The sequence below is a fragment of the Arvicanthis niloticus genome, chromosome 10 (assembly GCF_011762505.2).
Source record: "Arvicanthis niloticus isolate mArvNil1 chromosome 10, mArvNil1.pat.X, whole genome shotgun sequence".
Lineage (NCBI taxonomy): Eukaryota > Metazoa > Chordata > Mammalia > Rodentia > Muridae > Arvicanthis > Arvicanthis niloticus.
Genome location: NC_047667.1, coordinates 31,001,490 through 31,021,281, shown reverse-complemented (window position 1 = coordinate 31,021,281; position 19,792 = coordinate 31,001,490). Strand labels below are relative to the sequence as shown.

The window sequence follows — 19,792 nt, the reverse complement described above, 5'->3', positions numbered from 1 at the left end:
ATGATGAAACAGAAAAGACATAGGCTCCTGGATCTATGGGGGCTAGACTAATACATGACAACTCTAAATTGTTTATCTTCAACCTTTTAGGCCTAAGAAAACCCAATCCCCCATTTTCTAAGATAAATTGATTTTTAAATATACCCATTGAATTTTATCCTAATAATGGGAATAAAGGTTTATCAGAAGAGAAAAATTACTGTCTGGTTCCTGTGAAAGTGTTCATAGTCTTCACTAAATCTTCAGCTCTTATGATTATTTAAAAGTTTCCTTTGTTCTTTGGTCTCTTCTTATTCCCCTCCCCATAAACATATTAATTTTTTCTCATTAGGAAGAACAGTAAGGTGACTACATGTAGGAATATTTCCTCTGATTCTTTCCATTCTACACACAGGCACTTGGCAACAATTCTATATTTATGTAAGTGTTGTTAGATAGTTAAGTTGCTGTTGCACATAGACATGCATGGCATATTCTGTGTGTGCAATGGTTCTGTGACATAGATTCAGATGTTATTCTCTTTAATGATCTGTTACTGTGATTTCCAAATTGACCACAAAACCCCAGGAACCTCTACTGCAAGAATCTACACTGGTCCAAGCCCAAAAAGTCTGAACCTACTTCCCTTTGGGCTAGGACAGGGAAGTAGGCTCAGATATTTTGGTCATCCTGACAAGCCCTTAGAAATAGTGATCACGGGAGTATTCACAGAACTTTGTTTATTGCCTTGCTTGTTCTTTGACTATTTGTATTTATTGTCTTGCTTGTTGCTTGACTATTTGCATCTATTGTATTGCTTGTTTCTCAACCAAGAACTGACCTTAATACTTGCATGTAATTAAAATGGTATAAAAGCAAAAAGGAGGAGGGGGATGGTATAGGGTTTTTTTAGGGAGGGGAAATGGGGAAAGGGGATTGCATCTGAAATGTAAATAAATAAAATATCCAATTAAAAAAGAATCTACAGTAGTAATCTTATCTTAAAACTCTAGCCATTTAGAAATATAAGTGCTCTGACATGGAAATAATTTGATACCTCTAAGGGTGTTTGTATTGGTAGCTTCATCCTCAGTATGTAAATGCTAGATGTTGGGTAATGTTTAAGATATGGTGCCTGCTGAAATTTTAGATCACTGAAAAGCTTGCATCTTTCTGGAAGAATTAGTGTAGTTCTCACATAAAGGTCTCTTGTATATCCATTATAATCCCTATGATTGAACGGTCCTTTTCAGAGGGAAGAAAAAGATATGAGGCTCAAGATATAAACAAATGCCATATACCTGGTTCAGGTAAAACTTGCAAAATTCCTGAAGCACATTCTCCCTGTTATATGTAACTGGGGCAACATCTGCCAGGGTCATAGTCTAGTTAGCTGAGCCTTGAACAACTTCTCAGGTTGTATAGCTATCTGCAAGTTGTAGAGATAGGTCTACCAGGGCAGGTTCGTTGAGTGGGCACATCTATTTGGTGATACAGGTGACTTTTTTGAGTTATTCCTGCTCCTATTATTGACCTCTCATGCATGTTTCTCTTAGTAAACACTAAGGAAACTCATAGGTACACCAGATTGGAATTGATCCATCATAGTTCTCTTTCAGAGATGAGTAGAAGAGTGTGTGTGTGTGTGTATGTGTGTTTGTGTGTGTGTGTGTGTTTGTTTCATGTGTGTGTGTGAGTATGTGTGTGTGGCTCTCCAATAAAAAAATGACATCCAGCACGGTAATAGATAATTACAACAATAATAAAAAAGGCACTTTTTACTTTCTGATCTCCCTTGTAATCAGGTGAATCTGGTGATCTCTCCTTTCTGTCTATTCTCTCTCCATGATGGTATCTGTCACATTGTTCCAGCCACTGCTGATATTATTGGTGGCCTAATCATATGATCAGTCTAAAATTAGGTTTGTCCTCATTACAACTATGACCCTCAAATCTTTAGCTTTTCATTATCCATATTCAGCTTGTTATAGCAACAAAACTATATTAACACAAGACAAAATCATCAGTTTTTGTTACTGACAGTAGCTGATCTATTATGGAGGCAATAGGGGTTAAGATGACTATGACATGGATGATGCTTTTATAACATTTGTAACATCATTGGGAAAAAAGAGACTCAGGCAAACCTGTTTTTCCTGCATTGCTATCTGACACCTTCTGTCATGCTATAATGCATGAAAAAGCTCCATAATTCAAAGGATGGCAAGAAACATATCTCTTTGCCTTTCAGCCTCTAGCACCATGTTCCAGACGAGCTTCCACTTTTATAAATTGCCTATTCTTGGTACCTAGTTAGAGAGATAGGAAATTCTTTATATGACTTTAATGGGGATATTTTAGTAAGCTTATTTTCATTTGAATTCAGAGTAACAAACTTTTGGGAAAGAGCAAGATGTAGATTTATTTAGGTCACTGAACTGATTCATTTCCCCTTCATTTCCTAACATTGTGTGATCCTTTTACAAAGATACCAGAGCCTATGGTGACATCTGGTTTCCTGTGATTTTTCACCATTGCTTTCATATCTACTTCTCCACTTTCTAAATTACATTTTGATATCTATAGAACAGTCGCTAGAATGTGCTGTAATAATCATATGCATGTGGTTTTCATCTTTCTTATGAATGGACCCATGCATTTAAAGTTCACTTTGTTTATGAACTAAATAGTCTACCACTCTCTTCAGTCATTATTTAGAAATATTTGCATAGAGAAACTCTTCAAAATATTTTTTTAATTTGGTAAGATTTGCTATAGTGATGAGTTATTTAATGTTTCTCATTTCTTTTGAGTTTTGTAGGAGGTAAGTATAATAAATACAAGTAATATGTTTTCTTATTTCAAAGAATTTTCTTGTCCTATGAGAAAAACTTATTAAAAGTGGAGGGGAGTTTCATTTTTGTTGTTGTTGTTGTTGATGATGATGACTTAAATGAAACTATATTAAACAATACAGAAATAACCACTGTGATAGTATAATGTAACTGTGGAACTGGCTAAAAGATGGTAAGAAAGACTTACAGAAATTAAATACCTTAGTGGAAAAAAATTTAGGAACTGAATCTGTTATAGTTTTACTTCTTCTACAATATTTATTCTCATTTACTTAAAAATGAAACATATTTTTTGATATTAGTAAATTAGTACTTTTACCAAAAGTCTTACTTTATATTCTCATGAATTTTAGTGCCATTTTATTAAACATGTGACTCTAATTTTTATGTTTACTATAAAAGATTCTTCAAATTTATAATCTAGATACTTTATGAATTTTGTATGTATCATGGTGAGAGTATACTATTTAGAACCAAATACTACACTGTTTTTGTTACAGATTTTAGGATAGTGCCTTTTATTTAGTGTTTAGTCTATATGTGTTCATGATGAATAATATTATAGTTTATTTTATGAAATCAAAATAAGTGATTATCATTTTCAAAATTAGCAACAATATGTATTTATCAAATTAATTTCCTGTGGCTCTCTGTTATTGCAAATCGTTTATTAATATAAAACCACGAAATGGTAAAAGAGTAGAAACTATTTTAAGATCTGTTTTTCTGTTCCTAACTACCTTTTAAAAGATGTGTAGAAGTATTGATTTTGAGTTTTACATGGTATAATTAAACTAAAATCACATATCACTGTATCTATCTATCTGTCTATCTATCTATCTAACTATCTAATTTATCTATCTGCATTTTATATTTTCCTAATACATTAATCCTTACATCACATTAATCCTTACATCGTGAATACAGAAAAGCATCTCAAATATGAAAGACCTTTCACTATCTGAAGACATTTATATGGTTTTTTGTTTGTTTGTTTGTTTGTTTTTTTTTGGATAAGAAGGGTGTATTTTCTGGTCTATGCAAAGCTACTAGCATTTTGATCTACAGATTTTAGGTAGTATATTAAACCTTCTGGAAAAGCTTTGGGAATGCTTATATAGTGAAATAGTAAGAAGCTTGTCACTGAATGCATAAGAGATGTGAACATGGTATTTACTCTTACACAAAAGAGTCAAAAGAAAGGTGTGCTAGTATCTTCCTAAATTCTTTGGATTTGAAATAATTGTTAAACTTCCTTGAAATGGCATAATGTTGTTTTCAATTTATTTTGAAAATGACTCTATTTTACACCTGAAAAATTTGAGCTCACATGAAAAAACTTTATCCATATTATGGGTTATATTGTTCTTCTTGGATGAAAAGTAGGATAAGACATAGCTGACTATAAACCTATCTTATGAATAAAACTTCTGAAAATTCTTGTTACATGAGGTCTATGTGATACAGACCTTGTAATCCTAATTACCTCTTAATGAAAAACAAACCATGGAGTATGTCATCGAGTGTTCAAAAATCATTGTTCATTGTTGGATTGATGTACCACTTGGTAGGTGATAGGATGATTTCAAGTAATTTAATTGAAATTTTAACAGTTACATAGCTATTAAGTGGAAAACCAGGAATTAAAAAAAAAATCAAGGTTCCTCATTTATTATTAAAGGTTTAGAGGTTGAATTTATTTAGAAATTTAAATATTGTTTAATTTTCAAATTACTCTTTTCTACATAAATATTGAATCAAGTTCTAAAATTATATTACTCTATGTAATGCTGCACTGCATACATAACTTTATCAGGCATTTGAAGTCAGCAGGAATGGAAAGTTGCTTGGAGTTAATTCTGTGGGAATACCATTTCTAAATTTATACATGCTGCAGTTGAGTGATTATAAGCAGGCAGTGCATGGAATGACATTCTCTCTCCTCATCATAAGTGCATACCAACTTTCTAGCATATGGAAGCATTTCTGCACTACCAGTTATTCTGAGAAGGAAACACATGATTTATAAATACTGTCAAATCAAATATGTATTTTCTAATTCTAGTAATCTGTATCCTATATGTTAGAATGACTGTCCTTCCACTGATCTCTAGGACATCCTCCTGATGTAATGAGTACATTTTGAAGGGAAGTTAATTCTGGTATTAATCTGCTTCAGCCACACCTAGTCTATTGAATCTGGTGTGAAAGTATTTAACATGTCTGCATCTGCTTGTTTTCTGTAGAATGTTAATACTAATAACTACTATGTAAGTTTGTTTTAGGATAGCAATTATATCTTGTGTAAAATATTAAGCTTAGGGTCCGATAACCTCCAGTCTTAAAACTGTCATTCTTTTTTATCTCTCATGAAATAAATGAATGCACCTATCATTTCTTCTTGTATTTTGGTATAGCAATTATTATTCTTACAGTTGTCAGAATTATTGACAAAAGAAAAACATACATTGTGGTTCCCTGTTCTTCCTCTCCTGGTGAAGTGCCTAGGTGCTGCCAGTACACTGGCTAACAGAGGACAGGACAAAGTCCAGAACTGGTAGGTTCCACAGTGACTCTTCCTTCTGGAATGTCAGATGTTGCTGTATGCCAGACTGAGGAGGGTGAAGTGGAGTCCAGGACAAATAGGGTGCACAAGGCTCTGGTTGGTCTGGGAGTGCTGAAAGTGTTACATCTCTTAGAAAGAAATAAAGATGTTAGGGCAGCTGATGAGGGGTAGAAGTTGTGGTGGTGACAGGTTGGTTGGTTGCCTGTTCTCTCATTTGAACCTCTGTGAGCGATGGAATCCAGGCTAGGCAGGCAGATCCAAGATCCAATGATGGGAGCTTCAAGGGGGAACAGACTTTCCCTAAGTGCTATAGCTCAATCAAAACAACCAGTTTCAGATGATCCTTGGTGAAAGAACTTGTGTGTTTTATTCCATGTAAACAGGGACTATACAAACTTTGGAGAGTGGGGTGGCTTTGGCTGGTAAATACATTCTATCGACTGAGACTATGGTACTGATGATGCTCTATTTGCATGGGGAAGACTTGTAGGTGTTGTGTTATGTTATTGACTGCTTATAATCACCTCCTTGGAGGTCATGATTACATACCTCAAAGCAGGCATGGGAATAGGGAGGGAACTGGCTCTATTCCTGTCATATCAATTTCTGAAATTTCTAGGGCTTGAGTATGCTCCACTTCACCAGTTCCATGCCCATTCCTGTGGTGGCACAGTCCACATGCCCTCAATCACACCTCACATCATAGGTTATTGAGCACCCAAAATAATTTGACCAAGTTTTGTTGATCCTCTATTAGTCTGTCACTTTCGTTACTGTGACAATGATGAGTAAATGATCCTTAGGGATAAAGTATTTAGACAAACTCACCATTTGAGAGATTTTAGCTGGTGGGTTCATGGCTCCAGCCCCCTATGACAAATGTATCATTAAACAGAATCATTATAGAGAGATTACTGTGTAACAAAGGAGTTTATACATGGAGAATAGGAGCAAGAGAGAAATAGGAAAGGATCAGGAATGAGAAAAATCTTTCAAAGAATATGCTTATTTCTGCCTGCCAGGCTCCTCCTAATAGCCCATTTTTCTATATAGCACTAGCAAAAGAGCACCATGACTTCATATGCAAATGTTTTAAAGTAAAAATTGTTCAAATCATAATAATCATCATGTCAGAAAAAGACACAATACTTCAGTTTGTGAAAACCTTTGACTATAGTAGAAATATGTACATGTGTATAGATGTAGTAATTTCATTGTAGGCAAATGAGAACTCATATTAATGTTGTTTGCATGTATACTTACATGATACAATAAAGCCAGTGCTTCAGTGGCTGAATTGAAATGACTTTGTCCTGGGAATGCTTTGTTAATTGGGAAAAAGAACATCATTCAAAAAAACAAGTTGTCCTCCACCAGAATATCAACGGGCAAGCCTGTAGTGCATTTTATACATTAAAGATTGAGGTGAGCAGCCCCAGCCCATGGCATGCACAGATGGGTGCAAAATACCTCTGTATAAAGAATCAGGCTGAGCAAGAAATGAGGAACTAACCAGTAAGCACCATGGCTTCATGGCATCTGCTTCAGTTCCTGACTCCAGGCTCCTACCTTCAGTACCCTCCTATACAGCATTTGCTATATTCTGTATTAAAACTAAATGTAAATCAAAATAAACTACTCCTTCTAATTCTTTTGATCATGGTGTTTTATCTTATCAATAGAAATTGAACTAAGAGAAACTCTGAGAGGTATCAATATGTTATTTATGTGACACAGGCACATTTTAGTTCCAGTCTTGTATGTCTCTATGATTACATACTGGAAATTGGAATATTGATTTTTTTATTATTCATCATTTTGGTACTTGATGAGTTTTATGTTTATATATAAGACTTAAAAATTATATAGTGTAGAAAATGAGTAAAAGGTTATGCTTAAAATGCATACTAACAATGCTTTATTAAGGAAATAATTTTAGAAAAGAGAAAACCAGTTTATATAGTATATTTTTACTGGTAAAAACTGATGTATTAAATGTAAGAAAAATCCAAGTTGTAAATAATCATCAAATCAAGAAACCTGATATTGATTTTCTTGAATATTTGTGGAGATTTATACTAAATATTACTTTTCATCTCTGCTTTCACAGCAATAAATACTATACATGTGTGTATATACACATATATTGTATCCTGATCCAACAAGTGTAACTAGCACTACATTCCCTGTATCAGTTACATTATGTTTGGAGTCTTAGACCTCTCTGCTTCTGCTTATACCAAAATATAGAATACCCTCTTGTGTGCTACATGGAGTTGCTGTCATTCCGTAGAACACTAACTAGTATGTGGTATTTTTATATAACTTTTCTGGTACTGGATATTCAATCTCTCAAAATTCCATTTTCACCTCACATTTTCTAGCTCTTAGGAGTCACAGTTCAACATTGGGATTATTGTTCTTGTTCAACATCCATGTAGAATATATAAATTTTCCCTTTCTGTTTCTGACATTTAATTCAATGCAATGTTCTTCAGTACCAGCCATTCTGTTATAAACGACAGCATATCATTTTATGACAGAGCAGTATATAATTTTTATAAATAGCACATTTTTATGTGTTCATCTACTGATGGGAGTTTAAGTTTACCTCATGCTATAGCTGCTGTGAATAGTGTGATATATGTAGTATATAAAATTTTTGGTATCCCCATGACATTTCATTTAGCTGTATACATAATTGTAGACTAGTTGGACCCCAGGGTAAAGCTTTTTTTTTTCATTTTTGAAAAATGTATATGATTGTGCCAGAGAAATTTACATTCCGATGGACAGTGGGAAAGATATCTCCTTTTGCTGCATCCTCTGAAGCATGTATTATTTTCTAGATTTTTTATAGTGGTTATTTTATGTGAAGTAAGGCAATAGCTCATTGTAGTTTAATGACATTTTCCAGACTCTAATACTGTTGTGTATATTTGTTGTTATAAAATAGTTAACTATTTAAATTCCTTTTCCTTTTGGGAAGTCTTTATTCTATCTTTGATTTATTTTAAATTGGATAGATTATCAATATTATTTGAAGTTTCTTAGACTCTGTTTATATTATTATATTAGTTGTTTGTAAAACTTCACCTAGTCTATAGTTTACTATTCAGGTGTTTCTTTATCATCATCATCATCATCATCACCACCACCACCTTTAATCTTTCCTTATAGTTTAGTCACTATCTCCCTTCCGTTGTGCTCACCAACAGTTCCTCATCCCATTTTTCCTTTCCATCTCCTAAAGGTTGTCCCCACAGCCTCACACACAGCCCACCCTGCCAGTCTCCCCACTCTCTGGGGTCCCAAGTCTTCAAGGACTAGGTGCATCTTCTCTCACTGAGGCCAGATCGGGCAGTCCTTCACTGTATACATATTTGAGCCTCATATCAGCTAGTGTATTCCTCCTAAATGTTAGCTTAGTGTCTTAGAGATCTTGGGGGTCCAGGTTCGTGGAGAATGTTGGTTTTCCCATGGAGTCACTCTGCTCCCCAAACTCTTTCAGCTTTTCCCTAATTCAACCACAGGGGTTTCCTACTTTAGACCATTGGTTAGGTGAAAGTATCTGCCCCCTTCTTAGCTACTTTTTGGGACTGTTGGAAGCCAGCCATGCTAGGCTCCTGTTTGTAAGCACACCAGATCTTCAGTAATAGTGTCAGGCCCTAGCGCCTCCGCATGAGATGGGTCCCAATTGGGGTTGGTCACTGGACCTTCTTTTCCCCAGTCTCCTACCCATTTTTGCCCCTGCAGTTCTCCCAGACAGGAATAACTAGCGCCAGGTTTCTAACTGTGAGATGGTAACCCCTGGACTCCACAGGTTCCCTCTTACCACTGTTGGGCATCTTATCCAAGGTCCCTCCCTTTGAGTCTTGAGATTCTCTCACATCCCATGTTTCAGGTACATTGTAGAGGGTGCCCTGACTTCCCATCTCCTGAGGTTAAATATTTCCATTTATTCTGCTAGCCCTTGGGGCTTCACACTTTCTTCTCTCCACAATGCCTGATTATATTCCCCCTTTCCCCTGCCCTTAACCTTCACTCTCCCACCCAGTTCCTTCCCTCCCTCTGCCCTCTACTTTCTACTCCCTCCTAAGTGGGATTGAAGAGTCCTCACTTGGGCACTTTGGCTTGTTAACCTTCTTGAATTTTGTGGATTGTGTCCTGAGTATTCTGTATTTTTGGTTAATATCCACTTACTAGTTAGTGTGCATAATGCATACCATTTGAGGTGTGAGCTATCTCACTCAGGATTGTATTTTCTAATTCTATTCATTTGCCTGCAAAACTCATGATGTCCTGAATAGTATTCCATTGTGTAAATGAACCACATTTTCTGTATGCATTCTTCTGTTTGAGACACTATTACTGATGTTGTGATGTACTTGCAAACAGGAACCTCTGAGAGGCTCTACAAGCAGCTGACTGAGGCAAATGCAGATATTCACAGCCAAACATTGGTTGTAGGTTGGGGATCCCTATGGAAGAGTTAGGGGAAATACTAAAGAAACTGAGGAGATGGCAACCCCATAGGAAGACCAACAGTATCAGCTGAACTGGACCAATGGGATCTCCCAGAGAGTGAACCGCCAATCACAAGAATTCAGGGCTGGTCTGAGGCCTCTAGCACATATGTAGTAGAGGGCTGTCTTGTCTGACCTCAGTGGGAGAAGATGCTCCTAATTATGTAGATACTGAATGCCCCAGAGTGGAGGGTTATGGGGATAGACACTGTCTCAGAGAATGAGGTGATGTTCTATGGGAGGAAGAACTCTGCAAGTGGGGACCAGAAGGGGGGACAACATTCGAGATATAAATATATAAAATAATTAAAAAAGAAATATAAGAGCCAGAGGGGATGGAGGATACTGTGAGAACATGACCCTCTAAGTCAACTGTGAAAATTTCATATGAACTTAATAGAAACTAAAGCAGCCAGCACAAGGCTTCCATGTGATGAGTCAATACTGGGTCCTCTGAGTATATATTACAGGTTTTAAGTGGGTCTCCACTTCTTTCCCCTTCTCTTGGGTGTGTTTCCTTCTTTTGATTTGCCTTCTCCTATTCTAAAGTGATAATGTTTGCTTTATCTTGTTATATTTTATTTTGTTTTGTTAATCTCTTAGAAGGCTTTCCTTTTCTAGTAAGACACAGAAAGGGAATGAAAGGACCAGAGGTGGGAAGCAGAGTGAGAAGGAGAGTGAGGGGAAACTATAATCAGAACATATTGTATGTGAAAAGAATCTATTTTCAGTAAAAGGAAAAGTAATAAGAAAAGGATGACAGATGCTGACATATGCTGGTTTGTTATAAAAATATTCCAGTGTAGTATCCAGGGATAAGACTTTCACCTCCACCTCAGATTCAAAGACACATTTCTATTCTACTCTATAGTTGTGTGGAGAGAACACACCCTAATCCTACAGAAGTATAGTCAAAAGAGAGATTGAGAACCTGCCAATCATGAAGAAACTGAGGGGAAAAAAAAAGTGATTTTCTACTGATAGTTACACTTTTAGAAATGATAGGTGTCTTTAAATGTTCCTGTGAGTATTGAAAAGCTTTCCATCAAAAAATGATGGCAATAAAATGTTAGTGTATTGGAGAGAATAAAACCTAACAGCTTGAAATAGGAAACACACAATCTTATTTCAACAGCTAAAGCCTGTGCCTTCTTTCGGGAAGAGCAGACACATTAGTGGGTGAATCCTCTAGGAAGGTACCTGCCTTGGGCAGATTTCTGCTTTTTTCTTTAAAAACATCTTTTTGTATAATTTGAAAGCTTCACACAGTTATAAAAAGAGTGTAATCATTTTAGGTCATTTCCTTCCTCACCCCCCCTCTCACTGATCCCTCTTCCCCATTTCTCTCCCTCATTCCTTTCATTTCTTCCTCATTCCTTCTTTTTCCACTCCCTCATCCCCTTTTCTTCATCCCTCTTTCTCTCCTTCAAATTACACTCTTTCACTTGTTTCATTATTATTATTATTACTCAGATCTTGGGTCATATAAAACATTACTTTTACTGTATGTAATTGAAATATATGATTTCCTACTATGAAAGCATGTTGAGACTATTATACACAAATGCATACACACATATATATTTGTATATACATACTTATGTATGCTATATGAAGAGAAACAGTGGAAAAATTGAAAACATATTCCAAAGACTAAGGAAAACAGCTCTTTGAATTCTGAGTTGTATCAAATGCTGTAGAATAAGAAGACATGGAAGCATTTCCTTTATAATGAGGAGCAGTTAGTTAATCTCAAACATTTTGTGTACATGGAGACCATTTGCCATGGTCCTTGTGGATAGAATAATTGTCAAAACGAGTCTAAAAATTGAAGTATAGTTAAGCTGTACAGTTCCAAACTGTGATTATAAGAATATGTATAGTAGCAACAGTAACACATGCTAAAACATGCAACAATTTGCTTTTATGGAAATTTGACTTATAATCTGAGTGATGAACTGAAAGCAGGGTCCTAACATATTTTTCTTCAGGATTTAACTATCCAAGTAAATTACCCACTTATATTTTCGTCTGTTCAAAATGATTAACTTAAGTTACAAAAGTCTTCATTAAATACTGCTCAGTAAAGTATGACTTATTGGATAAACAATATAATCTGTTGGCCTGTGGCTATATTTCTGAATACAGTTAAGAGGGGAAAGACATTCTTGTTACCACTTAATAACTCTAATTGGGGAAGGGGAAGCCAATCTTTTCACACAAAAATAAAAGTACCAATGTATTGTAATAATTCAGGAAAGCTAGACTTTTAAGAATCATTTTGCAATAGGTGGGTAGATTTTTTATGATTTTCTACATACAAGCACACATTTAGTTATAAATATTTGCACATTTCCTCTGTCACCTTACCATTTTTATTTAATATCAGAATATGTGCAATTACTCAGTTTTTGCAATGAGTTATCTCATTGCAAATGTTATCTATCTAAAAAAGATAGATAATATTTTGTTATCTATCTTGTAAGGCATATTGCACTCTATAGCAAAAGAGGCATTGAAGTTAGTTGGCCAGGCACAGTCTTCACCTCAGGAAGCTCATAATGTAGTTCAACCAATGATGAAAACACTGGTGTACGACTAAGAAATTTTGAAAATGTTCATTGGAGCTGTATCAGGACCCAGCTAATGAAGACCATGCTTTAAAATGAAGTTGGTGTTGGTTTTAGAAAATAAGTAGTGATAATAAAGTAAATAAATAAATAAATAAATCTCATCAAACTCTCTATGAAGAAAAAGGAATCTTGAATTATTGTCCTACTCAACAATGAATTAGTGTTTCATACAAACATCCTCGTTAATCTCTCTGAGTTACAGTGGCTACTGTTAAGGTAAATGAAGAGGCGACAATTAGCTTGAGACTTTAATATTTTAAATTCCTTATAACAAACTCCAGCATGAGTCAGTACTTAAACTGAAATATATCTTTGGATGTTTTGTGTGTCTGGACTACAGACAAGCCATCAGTTAAAAGCAGTTTATTTCTAGCCCTTATAGAAGCCAGCTGACCACACCATGCTTGGATAATACCTGAGTTTTAGAGCCCTCAAAGCAGGTGCTGTCTAGATTAGCTGACTCTGGTCTCCAAAGGCTCACTGCTGGCACTGCTGGCTCTTCCTCTCAGCCTCTTCCTATTGTGAATGATGCCAAATTAACAAAATATTGTTTGACCAAATGAGCTACTAGATTCATTTAAAGATCTTTAATACTTTATTTTTATATACATGTTAAAATGAATAAGCATCATTTCCTAACACATTTTTCAAGCTAAAATTTTAGAAACTGGTGTATTGTACAGACAACTCTGTGCTAGTTCACTGACATTTTCTTCAGATGTGTCAGACAGTAAAATTTGTTCTTAACTAAAAGTTTATTCAGAACAAACCCCACTACCATTACTGATCACAATATAATTTTTTGAATATTAATAAGAGGTAGACTTTCAGGAAGAATTGCAATGCACTATTATTGTGATTCTCACATGACATACCCTTAACCTTTAGAAATGTATTTCAGAACCTGGTATTAATTATGGTTGACAAATCATTGCCACTATTTTCCTTTATTAAAACCTTTTTCCCAGTTCAATAACTCTGATTTCAGAGTTGGTGTCGGGAACTAGATGCTACTTCAAGAAACACATATCTGAGTGTTTCTGTAGGGTCATTTACAGAGAGTTGGGATTATGATGGGAATAACCATACAGAGTATAAGCAATGTCATTCTATGGACTTTTGTTTCAGATGCAATAAAAATTAGGAAGTTAGCTGAGTCCCAACATTCCCTCTCCTCCCTTCCCCCTTCCTTCTCCCCCTCCCTCACTTTTTTATTGTTAATTGCCTTATACTCCTACCATCCTATCACTATGGCTTTCTCACCATCATGGAATGTACTCTTGACCCCTGAGCCAAAGTAAACACTTCTGATGCTGTTTTAATTTGCTATTTTGTCACATGGTATTAAAAGTAATTGGTACATCATCTTTCTGTTTACTCTGTGCTATGAAGGGGCTGCCTCTAAAGAATCAGTCTCTCTTACTGTGTGTAGTTACTGAGAAAAATTAGAGGACAGGACTGAGAAAACCTTTGTTTAGTCAGATACAGTTAGTCTCCTGACACTTTACTACTATGGGAAGACACCCTTAGGAATCCACTCTCTTATGACCATGATTCTCATATAATCACATATATAATGGAGATAATATAAGACAGGGGTGGAAGCAGGTTAACAAACAAGAGGACAGACCTGGAACAAATTCTTCCCTCATTAACATCAGAAGCCACTGCCAACATTTTGATGTAGTATTTCCAGCCTTTAGAGCAGGAAGAACATTGCCTGCTGTTCAGTCTACTTTTTTTTTCTTTTTTTGTAGCCTTGGCTTTGGCTGCCCTAGCAAATTAGTTCAGAAGTGTCTTCTGCACAGGTGTGAGCTCTGCTTCCTGTAGCTGGTGTCCTTAAGACTGCACATAAAATTGTAACTTTTCCCTTCCTTATACATCATTCAGTTATATTTAGCATGCCATTTCTTCCTGCTGGTGTCATGGAAGAAATGGAAAATGATGCAGACATCTTTTCCTGGTGTTCTATAGTGTTTTCTTCATAGTTCAATATCCCATTATCATGGCTATTCATGTTTTCTTTTTGTCCCATTAAAATGGCTCTTAGAAAAATATCTAGTGTACAATTCACAGTAGCAACCACTACCAACAGTGCATTTATTAAGCAGTATCATAAGTAACAAATAACAGTGTCACAGCATTTAGATGATTTGGATAATGGAATCTCCCTACAACCACTGATAATAAAACCTCAAGCATCTCTGAATTATTCATTTCTTTGCTCTGATACCAAAAGAGCAGTGAATCAATTCAAAAGAAATAAATCAAAAACAGAAGTAAGACAAGCAAATAGGGCATAGATCCAGTTGGTAGACAATTCTGAAGTTTTAATGGCTAAAATCATGTGTTAAAATGCTCTAACACATAAAATCAGAGCACAAACAGTAGTGGAACAAAAGACATAAAGAAGAAGGGAATAGAAATCCCACGTAGAAATCATTGACATGACTTGTCTTTGTTTTTAAATGGCAATATAAATCCTGCAGCTAGATTTTGAAATCTCTCAAAGACAAACTAATGTAGACAGGAGAAAAGAGGGGAAATGCTTCTAAACAATGTGAACAATTGTTTGGGGGAGAATAGATCTTACCTTTTGATAAAAGAAAAATAGCCCCAATACTTCCAAAGTACTGTGAAAAGGATTTCCCCCTAGGATTGTTTAAATAAATTTATAGAAAAATACAAGATATAAAATTCTATTATCTCTAAGATGTGTAAGATAAAAGGAAAATGAAAATGTTTTCCATCATCCTTCCCGCCCCCTCGTTTTTTTGTAAAATGAGGTGGCAATGTATTGCTGGATCTGAAAAGGAGACTAGCTATAAGAACACAAGTTCTGAACAACTGAAGCATACAATAATATATATTCTAGTAGACTTGTAGACTGTATTACAGTCTAAAATTACTCAGATTTATTGTAGGTTTGAAATAGGTGTGTTTGCAGAACTTTGTTTATTGCCTTGCTTGTTCTTTGAATATTTGCATCTATTGTATTGCTACTTCCTCAACCTAGAACTGACCTTAATATTTGCATGTAATTAAAATTATATAAAAGCAAAAAGGAGGAAGGGGGATGATATCGGAGTTTTGTAGGGAGGGGAAATGGGGAAAGGGGATGGCATCTGAAATATAAATAAATAAAATATCCAATAAAAATAGGAAAAGAAGAACAAAAAATGTTTGAGCATATTTACTATAAAACTTCTACCCTTAAACTTCAGAATTTAGAACGCTTTTATAATATAAACCTATGGATTTTTTTATTTTACTTTTTCAAAGTTGTTTAACGCCTCAAATATAAATTACAGCAAGTGTCCATAATTTTTTGAAAGAATTATTTACATAATTTCTGCATTCTCTTATTTTGATTCAGTGAATGTAACCTGCCCCATGCTTAGTTTGGATGTGTGACTCAGTCTGTTTAGGCTGATATGAGTTACCATAGGCTGTGGGGCCACTAGGCAATGGAACTTCATACTCATGGAGTCTGGAAAGCTGAAACTATGATGCAAGCAGCAATAGCTACTTGATAGTATTCTCTTCCATTTTATGCTGATAGAAGAGACAAGAGCCGCTCTTAGTGTTCTCTATAGGAGAATTTGTCACAAGTCATTTTCTCTACCTCTTGATGCTATTGACTTATGAGTTAAATTTAAATGTGTGAATTTTTGGTAGAATGGAGGATACAGGGACTCCGAGCATAGTAATGAGCAAATAGAGTTTCAGAAAACCTATGAAAAGTTGTGCAATACAAATATTGTAGAGAACAAATGCATAATAAAAATAAGGTAATGACCTCACAAGATTAAAAAATAGAAAATTGTTCCAATATTTAAATTGAAAAATTAGCATAGCGTTAATCGTAACTTTCTTAGATGGCAATACATCATCAATATTTATTGTATCTGTGTTTTGTGAAGCACACTGAAATAGTGTTTCTGAAACTGTCCATTATTTAGTGAATGCACTGAAAACATGTAGAGTCACAGCTACAAAATTTCAAGAGAATATTTTCTGAATTCTAGATAAGGGCATACTTCCCCTTAGTCAGAAGGTCATTCAAGTTAGGGATAGTTTCCTTTTTAATTTACCAGTTAATATTGATTAGATCTGGCCCTCATAACTTTTGCTTTTTCTATTACAGATCCTGATTCTGGTCACAGAAGATGGTCACAGGAATTGGAAGTCCGTATATGATATTTTTGTCCTCTTCATTCACTCTACTTATTTCTAATTGAAGTTTAACGTGTGGACAGTTGAGGAAATGACTTCTTTGCTATGGTACAGGAAAACGATCTAAGGCACCACCAGTCATTGTGTTCTCTCCACATATTTTATCAGACTCTGTGATGATAGGAGATGAAATCCATCCAAGCTCTAGCATTTCAGCTATACCACAATGTAACGTGTTCTGACGAGTCATCACATTTCCTTTCACATTCACTGAAAGTGCATGTTGTAAGTTTCATTTAATTAGAATGGCCGTTCTAAATTGTGAACCAAAGTGGCAATATAAAAAGATACTACAGACATTCTAGAAATCATCAAGAAGCAATCAGTTATGATGCTGAGTTAAGAATAAAATATAAAAGAAGCTACCAGAGATTAATAAATTAAAACACATGCAGTTCTCATTTACAAACCCAGTTACTAACAATCTGGTTTATTTGGTTTGTTTCTCACAGGTATTTTGTGTGTGTGTGTGTGTGTGTATGTGTGTTTTACACAGAGAGAGAGAGAGAGAGAGAGAGAGAGAGAGAGAGAGAATTCTTATGATTGTTTACCAATTATGTGTTTGTTTGTTTGTTTGTTTGTAAGTGTGCACAGCCATCTGCTAGGATGCCAGATCTTCATAAACAGTAAACACTTTGGGGAAAATTTTGTATAACTTTTGCATTTTGTTATGGGTCACACTTTCCTCAATGATTGTTTTGGTTATGTGTTTTTGGCAAAAGTCAGGCCATTCTACTTCTTTTCAATAATTCTGTTTGATTATTTTGAAAAATAAAATAGCCATTTTAATAGCTCTATGTTGATATAACAAATTAAATGAGAAGTTTCCTAAAAAAAGTATAGAAACATAAATTCTTGCCTACAGTGAATATGACTAAGGAAACTGAGTTAATGGATAAAATCAGAAAGCTTGATAAAACTACATATAGGAAGCACTCATTAAGTTTCAAACATTCAGATTTAAAATAGTGCTACTACTGCTGGGGTCTTTAATTGATTTTCAAGTGCACACACAAAGGAGACTAATGACTAACTACTATGTGACTATCTTAGCATATAACACTTAAAGTTCAGTGGCCCACTCCCTCCAAATATGAAGTGAAATTAACTTGAAGAAGTTAAAATATTTGTAATTACTCAGGGAGCATCAAGGTGGCTCAACAGTTAAAGGTGCTTTCTCTCAAGACTGACAACTTCCATAAGATCCCTAGAGCTTGCCTGGTGGAAGAGAACACATTCCTATAATGTTCCCTATGACTTCCACACTTGGAACATGACATACACACATACATACACACACACACACACACACACTCATATACACCTATACACTAAATCAACAAATAAAATTTAATTTAAATTTTTAAATTAAATTTAAATGTTTTATAATTACTCATATTATCATAAAAACACAAGTTTCATGGATCCTTTGCAACTTCTAACTATGATGATTGTTCTGACTTCCCATTTTTCACATAAAGAATGTACACAAAGCATTTATTGTTGCATAATGTGAATTATATTGCTTCTCTTTCATTATTTAAATCAAGTTACTGTAAGTACGAGATACATGCAATGGCTATACCTATAATTACCTAAAAATTTATTTTCCTATTTATTTGGTAAAGTTTGATAAAACTAGATGATAAGCATAACTTGAAGAGGTCAAGTTATTTCATTTGCAAATGAAGTAATGCATACTTGGGGACACAATGAGTGTGGTAGGCTGGGGGTCCCATTTTATGTCCATGTCTTTATTGCTGGTGCACACAAATGCATACCTTGTGTGGAAATGGGAATTGGTGATGTGGCCCAATTAAAGACTTCACATATGTAGATGTAGGATGACTTGGATGTATTAGAAGAAATGATTTTAAAACCTACTTGACCAGAGCCTACCAAATAGAAGTCTGTGTGAATATAGCAGAAGGGCAGAGAGGAAAAGTTCTAAAGATGTCTGACAAGCAGTTTGAAGACAGAAGAAACAGGCTATAACACCAAGGATCTGAGAGGCCTCTAGAAGCTAAACTGGGGAAAATGATCCTCCCTCATTCTAGAACCTCCAGACAAAAGCAGCCTTGTCAATACTTTAATCCATAAAAAAATTGATATTTGGCTACCAAAGGTATGAGGGAATCTATAAGTATAGTTTTCATTACTCATTTATTGTGGTTTGTTGACATATCAATATGAAGCTAAAATAGACTGAATCTGCCACAAAGCTATGAGAATAGGTTTTAATTTTAGTCATATAAAAAGCATACAGTTAAACTCAGGAGAAAGTAACAAGCATGTACAGAATCTGTATTAAGGCTGAAGCCATGAAGCCTGCATTTTCCATAACAGTACAGAAGAGATTCCAGGTAGAGCAAAGATTACAAATGCTTAACAAAACTTCTACGAAGTAATTTTAAAACATTCATCATGACCCAATTTATTCCTTCCTGGTAAAGCACTATTTGGGAAGAGAAATTACTTTAGTTAATCTAGGAGTGAGTGTTTGGGTTCACTGTGGAGAGCTGTGATTAAGCACTCTGTATGTAAAATGACTTGTATGAAAATTATATATTTCTGTATATATGTCAGTATGTGGGAATTCTAAATTCAGTCCTGCCCAATTTGTTTTGTTAATTACATCAGTGCTGCCACATTCTTAACAATTCTGGAAATCCAAATCCTGGATGATCATAGCCATTCACTTTGGAACTTTAATACTGTGGATTGTAGAATAATAATCTTTAATGTGGAGACAGCTGTTTGGTATTTGATAGTATTATTGTGTCCCGATCAAATAAAACATGTCAAGCATTTGGGATAAAGAATGCACCTAAGGCTGATAATATACCTAGATGTAGAATTTGTTGCTTATTTTGGTTTTCTAGTTTTGAGTTCTGGAAACTGAAATATCACTATAGTCTCACACTTCTATAACATATGCAGATGCAGATATAGATATATGATTAATGATACAAAGTTAATGCTTGCTCTAGTTACATA

General features: G+C 35.0%; 1 long non-coding RNA gene across 1 annotated transcript in view; it reads left to right on the top strand.

Moving 5' to 3' along the window:
- Nucleotides 1-17,276, top strand: part of LOC143443793 (uncharacterized) — a 98,319-nt gene extending 81,043 nt beyond the window's left edge. The window contains exon 3 of the long non-coding RNA XR_013113084.1: nucleotides 16,707-17,276. This is a non-coding gene — a long non-coding RNA (uncharacterized LOC143443793). The remainder of the gene's footprint in view (nucleotides 1-16,706) is intronic.
- Nucleotides 17,277-19,792: the final 2,516 nt, after the last annotated feature.